This window comes from Gallus gallus, chromosome 6 (assembly GCF_016699485.2).
Source record: "Gallus gallus isolate bGalGal1 chromosome 6, bGalGal1.mat.broiler.GRCg7b, whole genome shotgun sequence".
NCBI lineage: Eukaryota > Metazoa > Chordata > Aves > Galliformes > Phasianidae > Gallus > Gallus gallus.
Window position 1 is genome coordinate 10,215,272 of NC_052537.1, and position 23,491 is coordinate 10,238,762.

The 23,491-nt window shown below is 43.1% G+C and overlaps 2 long non-coding RNA genes across 2 annotated transcripts in view; one reads left to right on the forward strand and one right to left on the reverse strand.

Moving 5' to 3' along the window:
- LOC124418394 overlaps positions 1 to 17,978 on the forward strand; it is a 26,412-nt gene extending 8,434 nt beyond the window's left edge. The window contains exon 2 of the long non-coding RNA XR_006939677.1: positions 1,434 to 17,978. This is a non-coding gene — a long non-coding RNA (uncharacterized LOC124418394). The remainder of the gene's footprint in view (positions 1 to 1,433) is intronic.
- The window catches only part of LOC121111166, a 26,926-nt gene continuing 10,180 nt past the window's right edge, over positions 6,746 to 23,491 (reverse strand). Inside the window, exon 2 of the long non-coding RNA XR_005860861.2 lies at positions 6,746 to 22,546. This is a non-coding gene — a long non-coding RNA (uncharacterized LOC121111166). The remainder of the gene's footprint in view (positions 22,547 to 23,491) is intronic.

A 23,491-nucleotide genomic window follows, 5' to 3' on the forward strand; every position in this document is an offset into this window, starting at 1 on the left:
CTGAACACAGCCTGGAGCAGCTTGGAGCCCTGGTGTTGGCCCTGCTGAGAGAGGGGCTGGAGAAGAGCCCTATACCCCAGGGTGCCTCCAGGCCCAGGTTGAGCAGTGGCCTGGTAGCAGTAGGAAGACGTAGACATGTTCTACTGGCCCATATGACCACCTAAGCCTGCACTGGGCTGGTTCTTAGTGGGAAATAAATAGGATATTACAATTGTCTCTTTATTACAGACATGTTTACAGCTGTCCCAGCCTGTGGGGGAGGGACAGGAGAGCTGGCCAGTTTGCAACTACCAAAAGGTCAGACACAGCACAGGCAGCTACCGTAACCCTCCGACTATATCAGGCATTGAATTGCCTGCTAAGTTTGTATTCTCTGATTCACACAGCTATCTCAGACTGAGACATACATGTTATTCTTTGATAATAGCAGTCATTATAATAAAATCAGGCTTTTTGAGAAGTCTTCAAAGTTATTCATTGAAGTTGTGGGCTCTTTTGTATTTGAGGTCTCTTTGGACTAGTTGTGAGTTATTAGCATTATTCTTTCTAGTTTTAAAGCAGTGAGACTTAGAATTTCGCTTCCCTGCTCTGCACACAGTCACAAAGCTGTGTTTTAAGGAGGCTCCTAAGGCAGGTTAGCTGGGAGCAGGAGCAGAGAAGTTCCCAGTGCAGAGAGAGAAAGAAAGCTCAATGAGAAAAATAAAGCTATCCAAAGAGGCTAAAGCCAATTAAAACCAACCTGAGCCATTTTGTGAAATGCAAAGCAAGCCTCAGATCACTGAGTCTTGCCCTCCCTGGTCTTGACTCATGAAAAGGGCTGTTCCTCTTGTTTCAGGCAGCTTTCCCTCTTGGCACTTTTCCTTCAAATAACCCTTCCGTGTGTCTGAAGAAAATGCCTGGTCTGTCTGTCGGCTGGTTTGCAGGAAGGTGGGGGTGCTCAGGAGATATTTATCAGCACATTCAAATCTATGGATCCCTCAACATCCTACTAAAGGCTTTGGGAAATGCCAGCAAATCCCCGTGTGAATGTTTAGAGACTGGTTTCCACTGAAAAATTTCTGAGCAGCAGTAAAGAATATCCTGACATCAAACCATTCTAAAGCCTCTTGTCTCCATTTTGCTGATGGTGAAGTGAGAGTTAGTTGGAGGAAAATGTACTCACACTGCCTTTGCTTGTGGCAAAGGCAGAAAAGCAGAGCAGTGCATCCAAGTTCTGCCCTGTGGCTTGCACCTCATCCTGTGAGTTGCCTATGGGTGTGAATTTTGTTGGGTCATTTTTTTGGGGCTGTTTTTATGTTGCCACTACCCATCTTGAGTAGAGCATTCTATCCTTCTGATGCCATAAGTGGAAATCAGCCATTTTGACTTAAAAAAAAAAAAAAAGTTTTTTTGTTTGTTTTGTTTTGTTTTGTTTGTTTGTTGTTTTCAAACAGGAGTTGAACATCAGGGAGGAGTTTGTACTATCCTGCACTGAAATCTTCCTACCAGGAAATTTGAGCAATGTGGCTTTGGGCCACATTGTTTAGAGACAGACCATTGAGGTCCAAAGGAAGGACCCAACTTGCTTCCTGTTGCTCTCACTTCAATCTGCTAACAGTCTGGTCCTTCTAGGACCAGCTGGTCTAGAGAATGAAGGCTCCTGCAGACTGAGGCTCCACGGTGGTGCTGGCAGATGAGCTTCCAGTCCTCACCTACCACAAGACTTTTTTCTCATCCCAGTGTTAGAAGTATCTGTTTATTGTAGCAAAACTGAGAAGTATTGTAAATATTGCCATCTTGGGACATCAGAAAATTAAACAAGTCCCACGGCATGGTCTCAAACTGTGAACTGGAATGTGCTGTGTGAAATCGCATAGTGGACTGCCAAAGCCAGCCAGCTCAGAGATGGGTGCTACATTGGTATTTTAACAAGCACTTTGTATTTACCTACTGAAGATGCTGAATTTGGAGCCACACTTTCTTTAGAGCAACATCCAGAGTCAGCTCTCTCACATAAAATTGCCAGCAGGCATACAGAACTTTACAAAACAGGTTTAAAACAGGGAAAAAAACTGGAGCCTGTAGTTCCATGAATTCTGGTATATGACTACGCATGGTAGCAGAAAGCAGGTGCTGGGTCTGGAATCCTCTTTGGGGCAGCTCAGTAGAGTAGACAAAACATGTGCATGGTGCCACAGGTCTTCCCAAATCATCATCAGTTTCTGATTATTTAACGCTAGATGTTCTCTGGAGATCTCTAATCCTACCTGTTCCCCAAAGCAGAGATAAATCTGATTAGCTGGAATCAGCTTCTTGAGAAAAGCTTTCAAAATGATGGAATCAAAGCATTCACATAAATTGCCAGCTACTTTATTGCAAATGTAACAGAGATCTTCAATGCTTTATATTATCCTGTTCAACTAGAGGTCATTTTTCCTATCAAGTTATTAGTTGCTTTTAGTTTTATTTTTATTTAATCAAGGTCCCAACTTCCATTAACATTCAACACCTAGTCTGTCAAAGGCTATCTGACAACTAGTCCGGTAATTACCACCAGGTTTTATTTGTTCAGCCCTGGCCCTTAACCCCGGTGGCCTCCTGTCACCATCACCCCTCCTCACCTGTCTGTGCAAACCACTGCCCACTTCTGAGACTTAAAGCCTGGAAGGTTTGTAATATAAACTGAAAGTTGGCTTTGCAGAGGGCATTTTTTGTCTTGCAGATTTGGTGGCATGCATGTGCAGACACCAGTAATTTGGGCTATTATCTTGCAAACTTACATACATATCCAGTTAAGGTAAGTTCTGAAGAGTTGCAGACTTACAAGTCTTTTCAGAATCCAGACCTTGAATTTAGTGGCTTTGTTTTTAAGATTTCATATGTAGATACTCAGGCATATAAATATGCACAAGAACCACCCAGGCTTCCCAGAAGCTTTGCTTCCCATTCACACCTCCTAAAAGTAGCTGCTGGCTCAAGGGCTTGTCTGTAAATCTGACCTGAAGGATGGTCAGGAGGAAAGATGCCTGTTTCAAATTCAGTTCCTTTTCACAGTGTTTTAAGCCTATAACAACGGGGCAGATCCATGCTAGCGAAACCCACTGCAAGATGAGGTAAGAGCAGCATTTTGCCATGGAGAATCATCACTCCTTTTTCATCAGTGCTTTTGTTTAGATGGCTTTAGATCTCTGATTTAATAGCATATAGTTCATAGTGTGAGTCTCGTGTTCTTGTTTATTCCTGGCTGAAATCAGCATTGAGTCACTACCGAAATTATTTACTTTGCTCTTGTCAATAGAAACTAAAGGTCAAATAATCAGAATGGATATAATTTAGTATCTGCTTGTATTTTTGCTGAGAAGTATTAATAAAATCATTTGTTTGGCCAAGAAAGCTCCATGGAAAAAAAAAAAACAACAAAGGTGTTCATATAAGAATCCGGAGAAAAATAAGCCAAGCCTCCCCCTATCAGAAAATACACAGCAGACTTTTTCAACCCATTTTAAAGCTTCTTGTGTCCACTTCATTGATGGAGATGCACAAGTCAGTTGGAGGAAAGCCTGCAGAGGAGACAAGGCCTCCTTGTTGGAGGAAAGGCCTGCTTTACTGTCACCACAGCTTCCCAGACAGCTTCCCAGACAGACAGCATCATGCTAGATGAGCATTGCTTGGAATGGCTGGCTCTAGGTATCTCAGCTATCTAGATATGCAAGGAAAAGATGAACTAAAAGATGAACTAAATACATTTCCATGCGGTTAAAACACAGAATTGAACTTAGGGTGTTTTACTATCTTCCCCCTCTGGATCTGTACCTCACCAGTGAGGTTCTGCCGAGTGTAAGATCAATACTTAAAGCCCATTCATCTCCTCACAGTGAAGAGCCAAGATTGTATAATCGAGTCATTAGTGTCTGCCACGAGCAAAAAAGTCTAAAATAAGGACCAGAGCAGGACTGGAATGAAGCTTGAATCACACTGGTTAAAAAAAAGAATAGAAGAGTGGTTAAGATCTCATTTTTAAGTCATCTGCTCTGAACGTCTGTGGGTTTAAAAGGGGATAAGCTGCAACGTACTTCAATAGCATTGCCTGACTTCCGATTCGTTAGCATATGGCTGTGAGTAATTTCGAAACCCTCACCCCTGAAGTGGAGCCAAACTGCAGCAAGTGAATCTCCCAGGAGACTGAGACCCTCTTCTGCTGGCAAAATACACTGCGAATATATTGCAAAACTGCATGCATTTCTTTGCTTATTCAGCAGTTTGCTGCAAGAGGCTTTTATCTTGTCAGTGTTTCTCACTGACTCAGTTCATGAGTTATGGGGTGTGAGATACCCTGTAGTCTTTTTTTTTTCTTTTTTTTTCCACAAAGAAACCTAATAACACAAGCTCTCTGAAACAGAACACCTTTTCATACTTCCACACAAGTCTTTTTCCATCTCTGAACTCTGGGCTTCATCACAAAACGTTTAGCATGAATCAGGATGTAAAGCAGAAATGCACAATGCCTTGATCATTATGTCCATCTTCACAGGGAATTGTCTCTTTGATTTCCTGCATCAGAAGAACATGAAAATGGCTGTATTGGCTCAAGTCCACTAAACCCAGTATACTGTCTTGAACTGTGGCCAAAAACATATGGAAGGGCATAAGAACAAGGAAAGAACACGGGGGAATTTCAGCTGGGTGCTCTTACAGCTTCTGAGACTTTGCTCTTCAGAGGCCTTATGAAATTTGTTGTTTGGGCGACCAATCAGCAACTCCTGGGCTTTCCCTGGAAGCATGAAAGCAGCCAGCACCATGCATGTTGGGCATGACGTGCATGACAGTGAGGTGCTCCTGAGGTGCTGCAGGACCCACCACAAGGGATGAGGAGGTGCTGGAGGCCACTAGGAGGGGTGGAGAGCAGCCCCTGACCTTGCCCCAGGCAGGGAAGGATGGGGAGAATAAATAGAGCCATACCTGTTTTCATGAGCATTGCTAAGGATTATTCAACCACAGTAGCAGTTGGAAACCTAGGAGTGGTAAGGAGGACTAGGACACTTCCAGCAGTCTTTCTAACATTGCTTAAGTCCTGAGGAATGAGCATGGAGCTCCTGAAGTCTGCAATGGCAAGGAAAAAAAATTGGGTTGCCTTTCCATAGAGGCAGTAAGCCAGAATTTTGTCCTAGTTTGTGAGCTAAAATGCAAATACAACGAATATCCTTATTTGTGTAGGATTCCTTCTGTTTGACATCAGGGGCAGTTCAGTTTCCATTTCTCAGATGGCCACAAACCTGTTAGGACCAAAATAATGGAGGCAGTACCAATCCAGGGAGGGCAGGCAGTGTTTTATATCGAGTACTTCCTTCTATCTAGTACTGGCCAGCAATACATTTTGTAGTAGAGTACTTGGTTTTAACCACTGCATTATTGTGCTTTTCTGGAAGCATGCTGGGGAATACAGTGAACTTCAGCAAATGGAAACTGAAATCCTAGCACTTTTTCATTTATTAGCCACCACTTCATGATTAACAGAAGACGTTTTTACAAAGAGACTTTCTGAAACCCCAAGAAAAAATAAATGCAGCATGAGAATGCTCATTCAGCTTCAACCACACTCAACATCTCTGCGGTCCCAGGGCTGACTGAGGCCCCCAGCAGTTCCAGTAGGGATTCCACCCATGAGTGCCAGCACAGCAAACCCCATTCCCTATGCAGGGCTCCATCCATTTTGTGATGTCCTCCTCACCTAGCCACAGAGTCCTGCCCCTAGCCCCACCTATCCTGCCACAGGTGCTTGTACAGCTGGGGGAAAGGATTCAGCTGGGCTGAGTGCACTTCTAAGGGCCATTACAGGAATTTTTAAATTAACCTTATACCTCCCTTAAAAAATGTAAAACAATGTGGAAGTGCCAAGGCCAATTGAGGGACAGCTGGTTTGCATAAGATATTGGTTTGGGTTTTTTTTTCATGTAGGAACATATGGACTGCATTAGCATTTTGGCATGTGGCAAGAAGAGGCTAAACATTTCTTGCTGTCACCTCCTCCTCCAGTGCCAATGCTGATGATCTCTTCTGCGGGGCTGCTGGCAGGGATGGGGTTAGGCACAGGTTTAATTGGGCAGTTTGGAAACTTCATGCTTGCTGGTGTACCTCATGGACGCAATTCTTGAGTGCTCCTGCTGCAATGGGATCATCCATCTGGGAACTGCTGGCTTCCCTGGGAATTTGGCCATGGGGATGTGCTGGAAGGCAACTGGAAAGCAGGATACAGCAGGACCTGACTCTTCTGCAGGCTACAGACTGGACCTCAGGACACTTCAATGAATATATTTTTAAAAAACTATCACATATTCTGGTGCTTATGTTGTTTATAGGTGAGTTTTAAGTCAACGATAAGCACAAATTCCTTCATAGAATGGTTTAGAGAAAAGAGGACATGGTCTGAAACATTGTCCTAAATAAATATAAGTTACATGAATGCAAAATAATAGAACAATAGAATGTAATAATAATAGAAGATTATAATGTTACATTAGAATGAGCTTGTTTACTGTCCAGGAATTCGTATCTTGCTGTAGATGTGGAATGAGTTGTGAGACAAGAGCTTACTGTTGCACGTACCTTCCCATGAGGTCTTCAGTGGAAGACAGACAATGCTCTGCCCGCTTGTTCACCTTCTACATAGCATATCAACACAATCCAACATGGCCATAGCGCATCTCAAGGTTTAAAAACTTCACGCAGGGACCAACATTAGACATAATAAACTTAAAGCATAGAGGAGTGTATTTCCTAATTTTAAAATTTATTTAAATTGATGTTTAAAAATGAAAAACAAAATGTATCCTTTCTATTCGCTACTGGATGTTTGAAGCTGTAGGCTAGACCTGGCCCAATTCTTCTGCTGCCTGCAGGAAGAAAGATTCTGTGAGCAGGGCAAAGGGCAAGATCCAATTCTGAGACCTTATCAAAGAACAAAGGATTTGGCTTGTAAGTTGCAATTAAAAAGGAAGATGTTTCCAAGATGTCAAAAGGTTTAAAGAATCAACAGGAATGCATTGTTCTTATATCTTGTTAACTCTCATCTTCTACTCTTTAATTATGTTTTTAAAAAGAAAAGCAAGTGTGTTGGAGAACAGAGGAATTTTTTTCCACCCGGGACCCAAACAGACATAGAGGATGTTCCTTTTGCAGTGATCAGGTATCTGCATCACGTTGGGAAGTCCATCACCCACGAGAAATGGAAACAGTGGCAGCCCTCAGGAATGAGGGCAAAACCCTCTCCGAAGTCAGGCAACAAAACCAGATGGAAAACCGTGAAGCCAATAATACATTCACTCCCAGCCTTTGGTGTCCCACCAAGCAGCAGGGAGGGCTTTTTGCGGTAAAAGAATGGCCTGTGGTGAGACTCCACAGAGAGCCCTGCAGACACTGGCCTTAGAGCACCAAAGAGAAATGCACCAAGGGAAGCTTTGAGGTGATCTCCAAGGCGCAGCTGCACCAGAAGTCACCAGAGCAGTGTTTCTACCTCCAACACACATCTGTTTGTTTTCTGTTCTTTCAATAAGATTTTCTGTACAGCATGAAAACAGAATTGGATACACAGTATTTAAATATCGACAACGGGAGTTCAATCTCTACCTCCATGCAAATAAACAACTTTTAATGTTTGTTTTAATGTCAAGAATCCCCTTGGCGTGTAGATGTTCCTTCCAGGGCAGCCCTGGGGAAGGTAATCATTTACAAATGAATATTTTTGCTTCTATCATGTTATTGTTCTGCCACTGCATTCTCACATTCATTGGCTGAAGGCTCTGCATCACACCCCAGGTTGCCTGCAGGGGTTTGCATATTGTGGTTTATTTGGTTCCTGCTCTAACAAGGCTGAAAACTCCCTGGTAGCTGTTTCTCTATGTGGAAACTGTTTCTTTAATCAAACAGATCATCAACATTGAGGTCATGACGTAGGTATCTTTGAGAACTATCGTGCATGATCGAGATGGGTTAGAATTAAAATCAGGGCTTGCTAGATCAGCAAGCTGTGACCTTGCTTCCAAGGTCAGCAGGTCACAGAAAGAAATCATGTCTATCACGCAACACTAAGCAGAATACTGCTTCATTTAGGCAAGAAAATTGTCTATGTGAAACTAAAACAGTGTGTAATGGAAACTAAGCTTGAGATTGTTGTATGTGTTCTCACACTAATGTTTGACATGCTAATGATTGGCGAGAATGAAGAAGTTCTTTCCATCATCTGCTATGGATGATTGAGGATTTACACTATCAGTTATGAACACACCCTCAAGTCAGCAGATGGAAGCTGTAAATGGGACAATATTCAACATTTCACTGGCTCATATAAGCAGTGTGAAAAAAAGTATCCAAAGGACATCCATTTCAGGAACACTGAAATGTGCAAATGGTCCACTTCTAACAGCAAAGGGCATGGGATGGTCCTGTAGACAAAACAAGGGCATTCACCTGTACACCAGACAGCCGAGGGATTTCAGCATTAGTAAAACAGCCAGCAGAGCAGATGTTGATGTTGACAACACATTTCTGGCTGTTGGTCTGCTTTTATTCTTCTATCAAAGTCACTTTTAATAAAAAGCTGAGCCTTCTTTCTCTCTTGCTGAAGCTCTGAATGCCTCATATGGTCAAGAAACTGGGATTCTTCACAACCATAGACACTGCATAAAATTTTTGCTTGCTGTAACTCTGTCCAGATGCTAGTACTCTGTTTACCAGTAGAAATTAGGCACTCTCCACTTTCCAGTCTCTCCCTAAGAAATTCAGCACTTTGACTTACAATCTTACAAATAAATAAATAAATGGAAGAATGGAAAGAATGCATACAGCTCATAGTATGTTATATGTCCTAAATCTAGTCAAAGGGAAGCAGAGGACAGAGGTTTCTTTGGAAACAAAAGAAGTCTTTCTCCAGATTTCAGATATGAAATACCTGCAAGAGCTAAATCTGCTAGGGGTAGTTGATTTTAGCAAGGGGTCTGAACACATACATTTTTGAAAGTATATATTCCCATCTACACTTCTCCATTGATTTAACAAAGTAATGATCCTATCCTACACAAAGAAAAAGGCTCCCAAAGTTTAGCTCTGACAGCTTGTGTTCTCTTAGAAAATCTCTGGCATCCAGCCATTTCCTGCAACTGAGAGCTAACTTCAAGTTTGACATCACAACTACATTGGAGAAGAGCTCCAGACATAATCCCACATCCTCAGGTTTGCATGCGTGATTGAACTCCAAAGGGATTGCTCGATTTGTTGTGGTTACCCGACCTATATGATAAATATCCATCCTGATGATGAACAGGAGTGCTTATCTGGTCTTCCCTTGTGTTCAGTGACAGTTGACCATGGCTGTATAGACTACAGGAAGTTAGGAAGTTCCAATCTTCATGCCTCAAAGACCAAACACACATGGAAAGGAGGAGGAGGAATCCCTACTGGGAAAAGACAGTTGGAAGACGAGAGGATGTTGCCAACATGCAGAGGACAAGATGATATACAGAGGTCCCATCCAACCTCAAAAATTTTGTGAAATTTCTGCGAAATTTTCTCATTTTTCCCCAACTGAAAATGTCTTCTTGTGTCTTTCTCAAGTTGAGCATCTCCTTCCCACTAACCTCTCCACCAAATCTTCTACAGGTTGGATGTTCGGCAGGACAAGCATGCAGTAAATGCAGTTAACAAGGGAAGAAGAATCTGATTGATGCAAAGAGAAACAAACCTCAGCTGGCTCATTTCTGTCATGGAAAGCAAGTGGCTCAAAGACACTCCAGAGTCTCTTTCTCTCTTGAACATTGACTCAGGCTCTCACATAAGGTACATATTCACCAGGGAACTCTTTGGGACTAAATCTATAGTAAACAAAAGCAACTGCCTGAACTGATAACACGGTGTACATTGCTTCTAGAAAAAGAGAAGTCAATGACCGCTTGGTTGAAGCACAATTCAGCACCTCCTCTGTTCTCTACAGGAAGGGAAAAAAATGTGAACTACAAACACAATGAGCATGGTGTGGAAACAAAAACACAGCCCCAAGGAGTCATACCAGTGTCTTGAAGGCATCCTTTTACACCAAGAATTCCTAAGCTAGAACAGGCCCTAGAAGAACTCAGTCAACTTTCTTGGGTGTTTGGGGTGTGTTGAGTTTATTTTTAACTGCTTGGGCAGCAAAGAGGTTGGGAATATGGCTGCAGGTCAGCCAAGTGTGTGTATACGACTCTTTCAAGACCAACTTAAGACTTGAGAAAAAAAAAACAGATGAACACCAGGGAGCCACAAAAAAAAGTAGAGCAGTCAGAAGATGGTCAGAGTTAAGTGAAGCATCTATCAGTATATGCTAAAGCAGACTACAGGAAAAATAAGGAGAAAAACTCAGGGTAGAAACAGGAGACTTCAAGTCCAGCAGCAATCAATTGCAACTCACAAAGCGCAGCAGTTAGCACTACATCTGTTAGGCAGGGCAAGGGAAGTGATCAAAAGGAGTTTCTGAGAACCGCAATTGAGAAGACAAGTGAGAAAGTTTCAAAATACAGTGTCTTTCTCTGCAACGCATTTGGCTGAAACACCACCTAGACTGGCAGAAACCACAATTATCTGGAAGTACTTGAAATCTTTCTTGTGATAAACGGTAAATTAGAGAGAACACTGAGCTTCTGTGCAGCTAACCACACTGAGCATGGCTGACAAACAGCAAAGCACAACTGAGATACCACCCTGAGCACTGATCACAGCTGGTGCAGAGGGTGTTGCTGAAGTGGCACAGAGAGATTTGCATGAGTATAACCAGAGGCAACCCCGTGCATGAGGTGAAAACCCTGTAAACAGCAACTGGGGAACACTGGCTCCATTGATGGAAAGGGGCATTCTCCTTTACTTCCAAGAAAAAACAAGCAATCAAAAGCACATGTCTTGGGCAGCTCCTCATGGATGTCCTTTTGATGTCTTTTTTGCTGCCCTTTTGCTGCCTGGAGTTAGGAAATGATAGCAAAATGAAATGAGTATCATTGCATTAGATGAGTCCTTTACTGACCCCGCGGAGCAGAAACAGAGGTGGCAGAAAGGAATTTATTTAATTACCTCTGCTATTGTAAGTATTAGCAGCAGGTGCAATGGCAGGATATATGATCCAGATTTCCAGACTTGTTTGCCTCTTATACTACAGGCCTGAAATGCAATTCTCTTGCTCAAAGCTTGCTGTATGCAGTGACAAGCTAAGCTAAATAGCATTTTAATTTTAATTTTAATTTTAAAGCATAATGCTATGAAACAAAGCAGGAGAAATGCCCTTAGGTTTCAGGAAAACACTATCATTGAGACAGAGATCTCTTTGCAGAGCTTTTCTCAACAATAGAGTGTGTTTTTCAAGATTCTGATTTTCTATAGTTTCTATAGTTTCTATGGTCTTTTATATTTGCATCATTCATACCTAGGGTCTTCCCCATTTTTCTCAGGTATTCCACATGCTCATTCTTAGGCATGCTTGCAATGAGAAACCTGGCTTCTAAAGGGAACTTGGAGAATTCCGCCTGTGCACGCTGTCAGTGGCTGGATATTCTGTATGAAGTACAAAAGAGAGCTTCCTCTCTATGTTCTACACACAGGGAAGAACTGTGCACACCAGTGGGCTAAGGGGCTTTAGCATTGGGACATTTGCTTTGTCTCTTGACCTTGGCTACCCTCTTCCCAGCCACTCAAAAATGACATGCACAGGTATTCAGAAAACATGCTCAAAAAAAAAAAAGCATACCATGATCGGCAAACACCAGAATCTCTAATTGTGGTGTCCTTTGGCTTCATGCAAAGGTCATGATGGTGTGGAAATCCCTAGGAAAACAAGTTTATGATGAGCTGTGCCAGAAAAGTGGGATGCCAGGCTGGCAAGCTGGAAGTTCACCACCAAAATTCACAGCCTCCCCAGCAGACGACTGTTTCCTCTATTAGTACTGCTTGAATTCAAGGCAAAGGTGTGTTTTTATTGCCTATGAAGAGTCACTTCCTTGGAAGCAAACAGATGTTGTGTGGTCTTTATTCCAGACATCCCAAACCACGAGCTGCAAAACTGTTATTACAGATGTAACTTACATTTGGCACAGATCCCTAATGCAGGTATGCCACCAACTCATCAACACCATCAGCATTCTCAAGCATCAGTACTCTGTTAATAGGCATTTTTGGATCAGAGTTTAATTCTAGAAATGAAATAGGGGTTGAAAAAAGCTGGTGCAGAAGAGGAGTTTGACCACACTGCCCAGCTACAGAATGCCTTGCATGTGGATTCATTTGTCAAGCTGTGGTTGCTAATAGAAGAATATGGATTCAGACCTTACTATCAGACTCCAAACTTCCAAATATTTGATAACACAGACATTTGAAAGGAAGTATTTGTGGTTTGCTTCCTCCTCCCATTACTTCGCTTTTTTCAAAAACAAGAATTCACTAAATAAATAAGCTGTTAACTCTGAGAACTATCATTCACCACTAAAAAAGAGGGTTGATGGGCGTGGAAGCAACCAGTGCTCCTCCTCTGTGACCTCCATCCAAGACCTGCAGACAGAATTCCCTGCTACTGGTTCTCCCACCTCTGGTCACAAGATCATCTTGCAGAGTTATGGCTCACATCTCCAAAGCAAATTCTTGTATTTTCACAGCTGAAAGATCTGCACAGCAAGACTGCAATAATGGAGACTTCCCAGTAAAATCATCATGCGCTTCTCTTGCTGATTGCAGCCAATCTGAGACTTCTCCTAGACACTTTCCTCCAACCACACTAATTCAAAGGGCATTGGTGCTCTCCTGCTAAGTTTAGGAAGCAAATTTTGTAGAACAACGGGTCCATTTTGGGAAAAAGAAAAATCATCTCTATGTGTAGATCAACCCCTCCAATAGATGTACTGTATCCAGCATCCCATGACCATGTCTTGCTCAACTGCTCCCAAAACATCTGAAATGACTGTGAAAGCAAGATAAGATCACCCGGAAGAGAGCTGTGTGTTTCTGTATGGAACATCATCCCTCTAAAGAAGGTTTCCCTGCTTTGCCTGCTCCTGGGGCTATCATCTTGGAGCTTCACTTCCTATCTCAGCTTGCAGAGAGAATAAGCAACAAAGCCAGCTCAAAGACACAGACAGAAGGGTGACACAGCCATAGCCACCAAGTTAGAGTCCTCTCTTTGGAGAGACTCCAAGGTGAGGGATTTCCAAAGCAGCTATATTTTCACAGTCCTGCTGAGTGTGAACTCAGGGCACAGGGCAAAACTCTATCCCATTTTTTCCTGTGAACTATCCAAAGCCTTCACTTCCAATTGAGTTTTCTCCAAACTTGCAGGTTTCCGTACATCTTCCACCCTCGTCACTGAAGTAGAGCTTCCCAGGAAGATGCTGAAGAAAAAGGAAATTTCTACAGATCAAACCTGCATCCATATCATGCTTTCAGCAGGGGCTACTAATGTGCACTTATTACTGAAGAACAAACCTGTAGATCTCCCACCCCAGAAAGCTCTAACAGGCAATTTGCAGCTCAAGCCTATCACCCAGTTAGAGGGTGTATCAGCATGAATTTGAATGCATGTATTTTCCCAAGGATGTATTCCCAGAAGATCTGTCTTCAGTGGTTTCATTCCAAATCCCTTTGAGCCCAAGGAAGCTTTGCACCTTTGGTGCCTTGTGGCAGAATGCTCCACAGATCTACTCCAAACACCATCAAGTCCTCTGTGGTGCTGCACACCTGTAGGTATCCAGCTGTGACCTGAGTAGAGGAGATGACAAATTCTTCTGATCTGTGCTGCTCCCAAGTAGCCCCAGATGGGATGTTCTGCATGGTGACAGCACACGTTGGCTCACATTGAACACAGCACCCACTGCGTACCCTGCGCCCCTTCCACTGAGGCCTCTCAGCCGGCTGCTTTCAGCCTGGATCTATGCATGAGGATTTCCTGCTCCCCATGAAGGACGTTGCATGTCTCACTGCTGAACTTCAGGAAGTTTCTGTTGGCTGAATCTCCACGTTTCTCAAGGTCCCTCTGGACTGACACTGCTGATGTCAGCCGCTCCTACCAGATTTGCACTGTGCGCAAAAATTGGGTGCACTTCATCCAAGAGCATGTGTGTGAGGTAGGGAGTAAGGATCAGGGAATGGGGTAGGGTGAGGGAATATTCAGCACAAATTGTGGCAGAAAACTCTCATGGCTGCCTCTGAGTTTTGCCCCAGTTTTGCCAGGTGGCGTACAGTGGTGCTGTGCCAGGTGATGTCTGCTGTACGCCGTGTACAGAGCTGTCAGCTGCAATAATCAGACACAGTGTACTCAAGGAAACCTTCTGAATAACTGCCAAGCAGGATTTATTACAAACTCCTCGTGCACCACTTGTAACCCTTCGATATACATTGCTGTGAGGAAAAGCAACTCCCTCCCTCTAAATCAAAAAATGGAGATAATTAACACGTTTTTATCCTACGAAGGAATCATGAGACTTGGAACATGGGCTGTTGTAACCAGCTTCTTCCCAAGAGTTTGCATGGTGTGGCTTGCCCAGTTTCAAGATGTACTGCAGTTTTTTTTAATAGGGAAACCTATGCTAGTAGCAGAAGATTTAATGGGAATCCCAGTGCTCTATGAATGTCCCAAGCCGGAGCAGCAGTCCTGCACCAGCAGCTCTCAAGGCAGAGCAGGCAGCTTTGTGGGTTAGCAAGCCCTGAGGAAAAAGCAGAGTCCTCAAAGGACTGAAATAGCAAGCCTACTAGAAGCAGACCTGGGTTATGCTTAGGGGTACTGATGTGCCCAGCAGCTCCCACGGCTGTGCAAGGCAGGAGCCTGGGCCATGTCCTGCTGCAGGAGTGACCTTTGCAAACAGAAGTGTGGCTGTGAGTCCAGCAGCGAAAGCAGGAATGGGTCTGGCAGGGGATATTTTACCTTTCCTTCGCTTGCTCTCTGTCCCACAGCTTTTGTGTTTTGTTTTGTTTTGTTTTGAAGATCAGCTGATTCAGAGCACAACACAAAGGAACTCTCCCTCTGTTTTAAAAGCCATCTCCAGCCCCACTTTGAGTTCAGAGTCAAAATCTGGCAGGAGAAGTGAGAGGAGTTCCTTGCAGTTGCTTTTTGTGAAAGGTTTGGGACTTCAAAGTTACATACCAGGGATTCATAGCACATTTTGTACCTATTTTGTTATAATATACCCATAACGAACCACTCAGGAGGACTTCTCAGCACACATCAGGCCAAATCAGCAGTGTGCTGGGAGACCAAGGAGCTGTGCACGCAGGCACTGTTTGGGCAGCGAGCCTGGGGCTTGCCAAATCTCACTGGGAAGTATTGTGGCCATACATGAAGACCTGCACCGAGTTTGCACCGACATTCTAAGTCCCTCAGTCATTCCATTGGGAGCAGCTATAAATTGTAGTTCTTGTGGCAGAAAATACTCAAACCAGAAGCTCTAGCCAGCAGTCCACAGAGATCACGCAGTTGGCAACCTCGCCTATGGTACAGGGGTTGGAGTTCGGTGATCCTTGAGGTCCCTTCCAACCCAAGCCATTCTATGATTCAATGATTCTGTGATCACAGTGTTTCTCTGCAGTGTCAGCTGGGAAGAAGGGGTCTTTCCTGCCTTCAGTTTAGGATTTTTTTTTTCTGTTTCTATGCTTGCATGTGGATCTTGCGTCATTAAATACAGAGCTGTAGATTTATCAGCTGCTTTGTTCTGTGCAAGTAATTCACTCTGTTTGCAGCTCAGCCTCATCCTGCAGTTAAACTCACGTGCTTTGGTCTGTCATGCCAGCATGGTCTAATTCCACAGATCACAAAAATAATATTCCAAGTCTAATCCCAAAGAAAGGATTACTGGGGATCAAATCCATTATTTCACAATAAATCCCTTTTATGTCCATTTTTTTTAATCAGTGATCAAAGCAAGTGGATTTCAGTTCTAAAAGCACTGCTGCCACACAACAGAGGAGATCCTTGCCCTCGTGTATGTCTCAACATTTACTTTCATTTTTTTTGCACAGTATCAAGGGAGATGTATTTTTTCCTCTTGCCAAAAATAACGTCTGGTCCAGATACTCAGCTGCAGCCGAGAGCTCTGGGAGAGAAAGAGCTGCCACTCGTTTTGCAGCATCCTAATCGTATGGGCCGTTTCTAACTTTCTTAGTTGTCTGCAGTCCCACCTCCGCCGTTCCTACATTCGGGAGTCTGAACCAAACAGCCAAAATCCTTTTCAGCAAAGGGCAATTCAGAGACTACCCTAGGGTTTTCATTTCTAAACATGAGGCAGGATCCAGCTCACCTATTCCAATTTCATTGCTATTTCCATAGCTTGCTGTGAGAAGCTAAGCTCACCATGCTAGAGACTCGCGTTTCCCCTGCCCAGGGCTGGGACAGTGCAGATTCAATTCCTCACATGGATGGGCAAGTTGGAGAGTTACTACAACAGAGACAGGGCCATCAGCTGCAATCTTGGACCCCACAGCCTTGCTAGAGGAAGTGATAAGGTGGGAAGGTCCCAAAACATGGAATTAGAGTGCTCTTCAGCACAGGACTGCCACTACTCCATGTATCACAGCTACTGCAAGGCAGACAAGGCACCAGCCTTGACAGTGTGCTACATATAAATAGTATGAGCCTATCTGGGTAAAACAGATTGTGTGTCATCATTACTGTGAAGTCGCGCTCTTTATGGTTCCTCCGCTAACCAAACCATATTTTTAGTCCTAATCTCAATCTGCTTGAATTAGCTCTCCTAAAATGAACAGAATGATACAGGTCAGATCAATTATTAAGAAAAATTCAATTACGATAGTGCCATATGCAGCACTATAAAAAGAACGCAGCTGTACATATGGCTGGTGAAAGCAACAGCAGTTAGTGGCACGAATGTCCACGACACTGCGATGTCCTTTAGTCCTTCACTGCTTTCCACGCTGGCCATGCTGAGAGGAGACAAAGTGCCTACACTTGTCCTTTTCAGAAGATTCACCAGCTCGCAAACGTCCCACTTTGGCCCACATCCCTGACCCTCCCCCCCCCAAATAAAAACAAAAGTAATCTCTTGGAGGCTGCACGAAGCACTGAGAGCTCCTTTTAGGAGGTGGAGATGATCTTGCTTATTTCACAAGTTTCCATCAAAACAAACAAACAAAAAAGAGTTGTCCAACATTCATCTAAAGAAAAGAGTGGTTTTGTTTCCCTGCAGAAGCTTGTAACTACAAGACCCTAATTCCTTACACGAGTAGCCTCTTAATGGGAGGGCAAAGTGCATAGGCTGTCAGATGTGCAGGTTGAGCCAAAAGGGCACCGGTATGTGCAGGGATGGGACTTGAACATCTGAGAACATAAGCTCAGAGAAACACTGCATGGGGTGGGGGTGAACCCCTTATCCCAGAACCAGGGGTGAATTTCTCCTCATCTCAGATGCAGCACTGAAACAAAGTACATCAGGCAAAGTCCTGAACAAAAAAACACCACCACAACAACAAAACAGAGAACTTTTTTGGCCTTGCAGGAACCAAGGAGATCCCAGGCATCCCAGAAAAAAATGGGAAGAGGAGGAAGTTCTTGTTGTGCCCTGGAAAGAGCAGATCTGGCCAAGAATGTGCAACTGACTCCCTTTGCGTTGTGATCACCTGCAGATCTCGAAAGTGCTTCTAGAGAGAAACACTGCTTCCCAGCTTTCATTTAATGAAAAAAGAAGCAAGCAGCATTAACACATGAAGCAAAATCCTCTGAGATGTTCCCATCAGCTCAACACACACAAAAAAAAACTTCAGCGGATTGAGCAGTGTTCAAAAATACATCCAAAGGATGCTCTTCCACATCAAACAGCACTGGCGTGCTCTTGCACAGGCTTCCAGATGGTCCATCTTTGGAGCCTTTTCTTTTAAGCGGATAGCCTGAGGCACAACAGGACCATATCACTGCTTTATTTAGAGCACAGAAAATAAAAAGTCCTCCTTAGCAAAAAGAAATTATTTTTCTAAAAATAAAGATCAGTTTTCTCAGATTTCCTTTTTATTCTTCTTCCCCACAAAAACACATTAAAGAGCACAGCTCTGCTGAGGTTAAAAGAGCCTCTTGGTGGTTGATAGCTCCTGTATTGCAGTCCTTAATTCACAGATACATCTTTTTCTTTTCAATTCTAAATTATGCACTCTGTGCTCGACAACTTCAAGTGTACCAGAACGGGATAGTTTTCGAGCCCATACACTGTGAATCTGTTTCTTAAGCAGCTTTCAAGGTTTTCAGAAAGGAGCCATTAAAATGATATCACACTCCATTTCAGCAAAACAAAAATACTGATTTGTTGGGGTCTACTATGAAACCAATTGACTTCGGGAGGAAAATCTTAAATCTTGATAACTATAAACTGCTTAAATGTGACAGGCTGATCACAGAGGTTGTGGAGTCTCCTTCTTTGGGTCTGGATGCTGTTCTGTGCAACCTCCTGTATGGAATCTGCTTTAGCAGGGGCTGGAACTCAATAATCCTCCCTTCCAACTCCTACAGTTCTATGATCCTGTGCTATTAGAACAGGTCATAATATCACAGAATATCAAGGAAATAACCCAGCCACGCATCTCCAGAGGTTTCAGGGCTGTGAACTGAGCAAGTTGTTTTCCCCAGCTCTGTGTTCTGAATGACCAAACAAGCACTTGGTGTTTTTGCAAGCTTTATACGAAATGGACCTTTGTCTCTGCTGATGTCACCACGTTTCATCACAAGTTGATATAGAGCAGTAAAATCCAACATTACTACACTTGTGCAGTCCAACAATGCAAGACCTGCATGTTAAATCTGCCTAGAACATGCAGTGTTAAGAGTACAGTAGTGTTGTCCCACCCATGCCCAGCTTCAGACTTATTATTTGAATGTGTTATCCTAGCTCTAATCAGAAGAAGAAGAAGAATGGCACAAACCTCACTTTGATAGTGGTTATTTTCAATGTGGTCTCTGAGGTCTACAGGAAAAATGACCAAGGGGGTAATAAGGAAGGGCATACATGTGAGGTATAAATCAAAACACTTTACTAGTTCTCTGTTCTTCCTTCAAATATTTGTTTCACCATGAATCACAGAATCATATGCAGAATGGAGGGATGGGTCTATCAAAGATGACCAGGGTCTGGATGGGCATATCCCAGTCATGCCACAGGTCACAGCCATAGCTTCAGTGCAGTGTGCTGATGTGCTGGGGCTCCAAGGCACATCTCCTCCCAAAAATATACAGCTTAAGCAGACACCTGGGAAGACCTGCAAGAAGCTGTTGGTTTAGGAACCTTACATGCAATCCTCTCTCACACTTGGATTTCCTTGAGAGATCACTGCTGCAGGATGCTAAGATGAGCAACATGAGTCAATCAGAAATACAAAGCCACTCGGTCTCAACAAAATGCTTGGTTGTGAGTCAAACAATACAAGTTTTGAAAACTATTTCAGACTAAATTCTTCCTCAGGACATGGCCTCCAAGGGTGAAAGCTTGGTCCCACTGAGGCCAAGAGCAAAATTCCTGCAGACCTCAGCAGGACCTGGCTCGTACCCAAAGCAAACTTTTCAAGTCCCAGCCAAACTCTTCAGCTGCAGACGTTCATTTCTATTATTTTTGTAGCCTTTTTGTCCTGCAAAAGGGATCCTTCTGCATTGTCCATCCAACAGTCATTAACAAGATGGAAGAAATATAATTTGCTGTTGAAAAAAAAATCTATAAATTATTTTTTTCAATTAGAAATGATATGTCTGTAACATGGTCTCCAAGTGTGTCAGTGGAAGTCTGGTCAGTGGAAGAGACCTGCATAGCTCAAAACCTTCTGGGACTGGGATTATGCTCTGTTCTATTTCACCTAACCCTACAGGATCCTGCATCTGAAACAGGGGCCTTCCAGGAACTTGGTAAAAGCAATTATAAACACAAGTATTTTAATTTTAGCCCTGTTGACTTTCCTTCTGCCATTATTGTTTGTCATTCCCAGCAGACTGAAGGCATTTTGCCTCATGGGGAACTGCACTGTAACGATTTTAAAGCACACTCCAATTTTACATTTGGAACAACGTTAACAAGTAAAACATGAACTGTCAGTTTTACAACAAGTTTTTTAACTTCTGATTATTTGTTTTAAAGCTTGCATTCCTGAAAACCAGTAGTTACATCAATTCTCCTTGGTGTCAGAAGAAAATGTCTAGGACATGCCTACGGGGTATGGCTCAAAATGCTGACCCCAAGCATGTCGGCAAAACTAGAAAGCAAATAGACCATGTTCTCTGAGATCACCAATGGTCTATCTGGGTCATCACATGCTGGCAGTGCTTCTCGTGTTAAAAAGTCAAGAAATTGTGCCACAAGATTTACCTACTGTACGACCACAGGAATATAGTCTAGACCAGACCTGAGTTCAGATCTCAACTCTCTACCGATACCCAGACATTTTCACCATATGCTTGTAATTATGAAATCATTCTCATCAGCAAGAAACACAATACACTTTAAAGGAAAGAAAATAAACTAGGCCTTAATTTTACCTTCATCTACTCCCCACACACACTGACATTTTTATGCAACTGGAACAGGGACTCGCCCTTCTCATTTCTATATGCCAAGTTGGTTTGCTGACACATTATTAGACTCCACAAATCTCTGGCTTTGTCCAGGAAAGAAAGTCAGGCTCCAGCAAAAGCAAGCTGCGTTGAACTTGCTCAAACATGCATATTTCAAGCACTGTCTTCTCCCACAGCTCAAAGGACATTGCGACACCATCCAGATAAAATTTTAGTGCAACATGCCAAAGCAGTTGCTTACATTAAGGTTTGGTCCAAGCCACTAAAAGTAGAAGTGAATGTAGATCTCGAGAAACGCATGGCTACTTTACCCTCTGAGTTTTCCAAAGCTTTTGCCCTTGGACACAGGAACTTCCAGCCTTCACATCATGGGGCTGCCCCTTGCCATTGAGGTCAGGTCAAATGATTCCACTAGTATTGGCTCCAGCTTTTCTCTCTTCTGATGCAGCACCTGTGTGGTTACAACTCTGCTTATGGTGACAAGCAGTAAGTGCTGAAAATTTTAGTGATACCAAATGTGCATCATTTTGGCATGTCTTGAGTCCATTCAACCTTTCAAATTGCAGCACGGAAAGAGAATGGGCAAGCTGCATCTCTGAAACAAGCTGGAAGTACTACTGATGACTATAAGAACCACAGCTGTTTCTTTTGAAGGTCTTCTAGTTCTCCAAAAGAGATACAAGCAACAGAAGACAGGTCAAGCTTGAAAGTAAGGCTACTATAGACCCAAACACGTTCCTGTAGAAGCAGCTGCAGGATGGCCCAGATGCATGAACTTAATTCTGATTCAAATGTGCTTTCAGAGCAGTTTGGCACATTAGATAGTATTTGGTCATGTTCACACATACATCAGGAAGTTTCTAGTTTGCCAGATACACTGGCCATCTTGTATTGCTTTCAGGCAGCCTCCCTCATCTGGCTTTCACAATATAACAGAATTCCTGAGAATATTTTGCTGTAAAACTAAGCTTTGCCAGAGGGAGAACTTCACATGCAAATGACTTCTGCATCACCCTTGAAGAACCAGTCCACAGAGCTACATATAATGTCTCCTTCCTCTATCTGTTCACCTCAGATCAACCCCTTGTAGGAAATTTTAAGTACTGCAGTCATCTGTGAGTCATTCGTGGCATCTATGCCACGCATATAACCACCTGAAGTGAGCACCAGAGCCAAGCTTCATGCTCTGGAAGAACACGCTGTTCCCTCTGTCACACGTCTTAGTCCTTTGGTGGCTGCTGTAAAGGCCCTTCCTCCTGCTACGGTCACAAAGAGGAAAGGATGGAAGACATTTTATATATATAGTTACATTCACATTATGTGCACATACATAGTTGAAAACAAATGAATGTACCAAATAAATGGGGAGTTTTTGTAGAGCTTGTTATCTCAAAGTTGATTTTCCCTGGGATCAAAGTCCAACTTCTCCCACAGCCCAAACCACTTTCTGACCAAATTCTGAAAATTCCTGTTCTTCACCCAAAAAGGAAAACAGGCAGCTCCCACTGCTTTCTAAGCCATGTGTTTTCCTCTGTAGGAGAAACCCTTTGTATTTTTGACAACTTCCTCAAGTTAGCGGCAGTTGAGAAGCAGATGACGTCTGTGGTATACCAAAACCCCAGTGCCCTGACGCACATTTGCCCTGGATCACGAAATGAGTTGCAAAATGATGACACCGTGAAAATGCCAGATAGCATCAGCAAAAGCCGGGATTTCTTTGAAGGGAGCAGCCATTTTCCCCTCCCAAAACAAGCTAATGTATGAGAACGAGGAGAACACATGTCTTACTGATGCAACCCCCATGGTGAGCAGGTTGTAAATCTCCACTCTAAGCAGGACATCAGCTTATATGCAGGAATAAAGGCTCGGAGTACTTGAGCAGTTGGCCACGGACGCACAAACTCTCACACCTTAAGAAGACACCAAATACTTGTTTCCACCACAATGGAAATAATAAAGTCATTTTCTTTTCTCTTTCTTTTCAAGTGCTGTTGAGGGTTTTTCCTCAACGAAATGGTGTTCCTGGGGAGAAAAAAAAAAAAGGTTTACAGTTTTCAAACCTTCAGCTTTTCATAAAAGCCTGTGGGAATAAGCAGCAGCCTGGTTCTCAAAGGCTGAGGAAAGGACACACAGATTTAAATTCCTACTATAATTAATTCATCTCATGCACAGAATTTTCACTTCTGTTTAGTGCCTGATCTGAGATACAACTCTCTCCTCCCTTCCCAGCCCAAAGTCTGCCTTCTTGAGGCTTGTGGTTGCATCTGGATTATTGAGCTTGGCAAGGTAATGTGACCCAGTGGGTAAGACATTCTCTCTAAGGGATTGGCATGTTTTGAGGGCTCTGACCCCCCACCGTGGGCCAGAGAACAGGGGTTTCCAAGCCCTTTTCCCTGATGATCCTACCTCCAGTTGCTTATTTGCAAAGTGTCATCAATCCCACCAGGCTTTGAATCTTTTGCTTGGAAAACCACTTGCAGCAAGTTGTTTTCTCACTGGCCAGCTTGCTGTTCAGAGAGCTTATTTTTTTCCCCACGGATGCAGAAGGTTTACCCACCATCTCAGTCATTTGTTCTCACCCAACCCTGATTATAAATTGCAAAATACTGAGTGTGCTCACCCACTACAATGCATTTTTGATTTCACCTTTGAACCTTTGTGGTGTTTCACGTTGTGATATTTGTTTATCATGTAGCAAATGCAGCATTGCACCCTTAGCACCTCTAGATCTGATGAGCTCTTGTTCATCACAAATTTTGTTTCAGCAGCTGTTTTTGTGATTTTTGTGAGCCTTCAGTATATTACACACACCAGCAATGCTCAAGCTGTTCGCTAAGTAAAAAAAAAAATCTAGAACCATCACTGAAGTATTATAGTAAATTAAGGAACAGCAATTTTCACAACTTTTCATTCTAGAACCTCGCAAGGTTTTCTAAGTGTGAGGCAATGGCAACACATGGTAGGTGC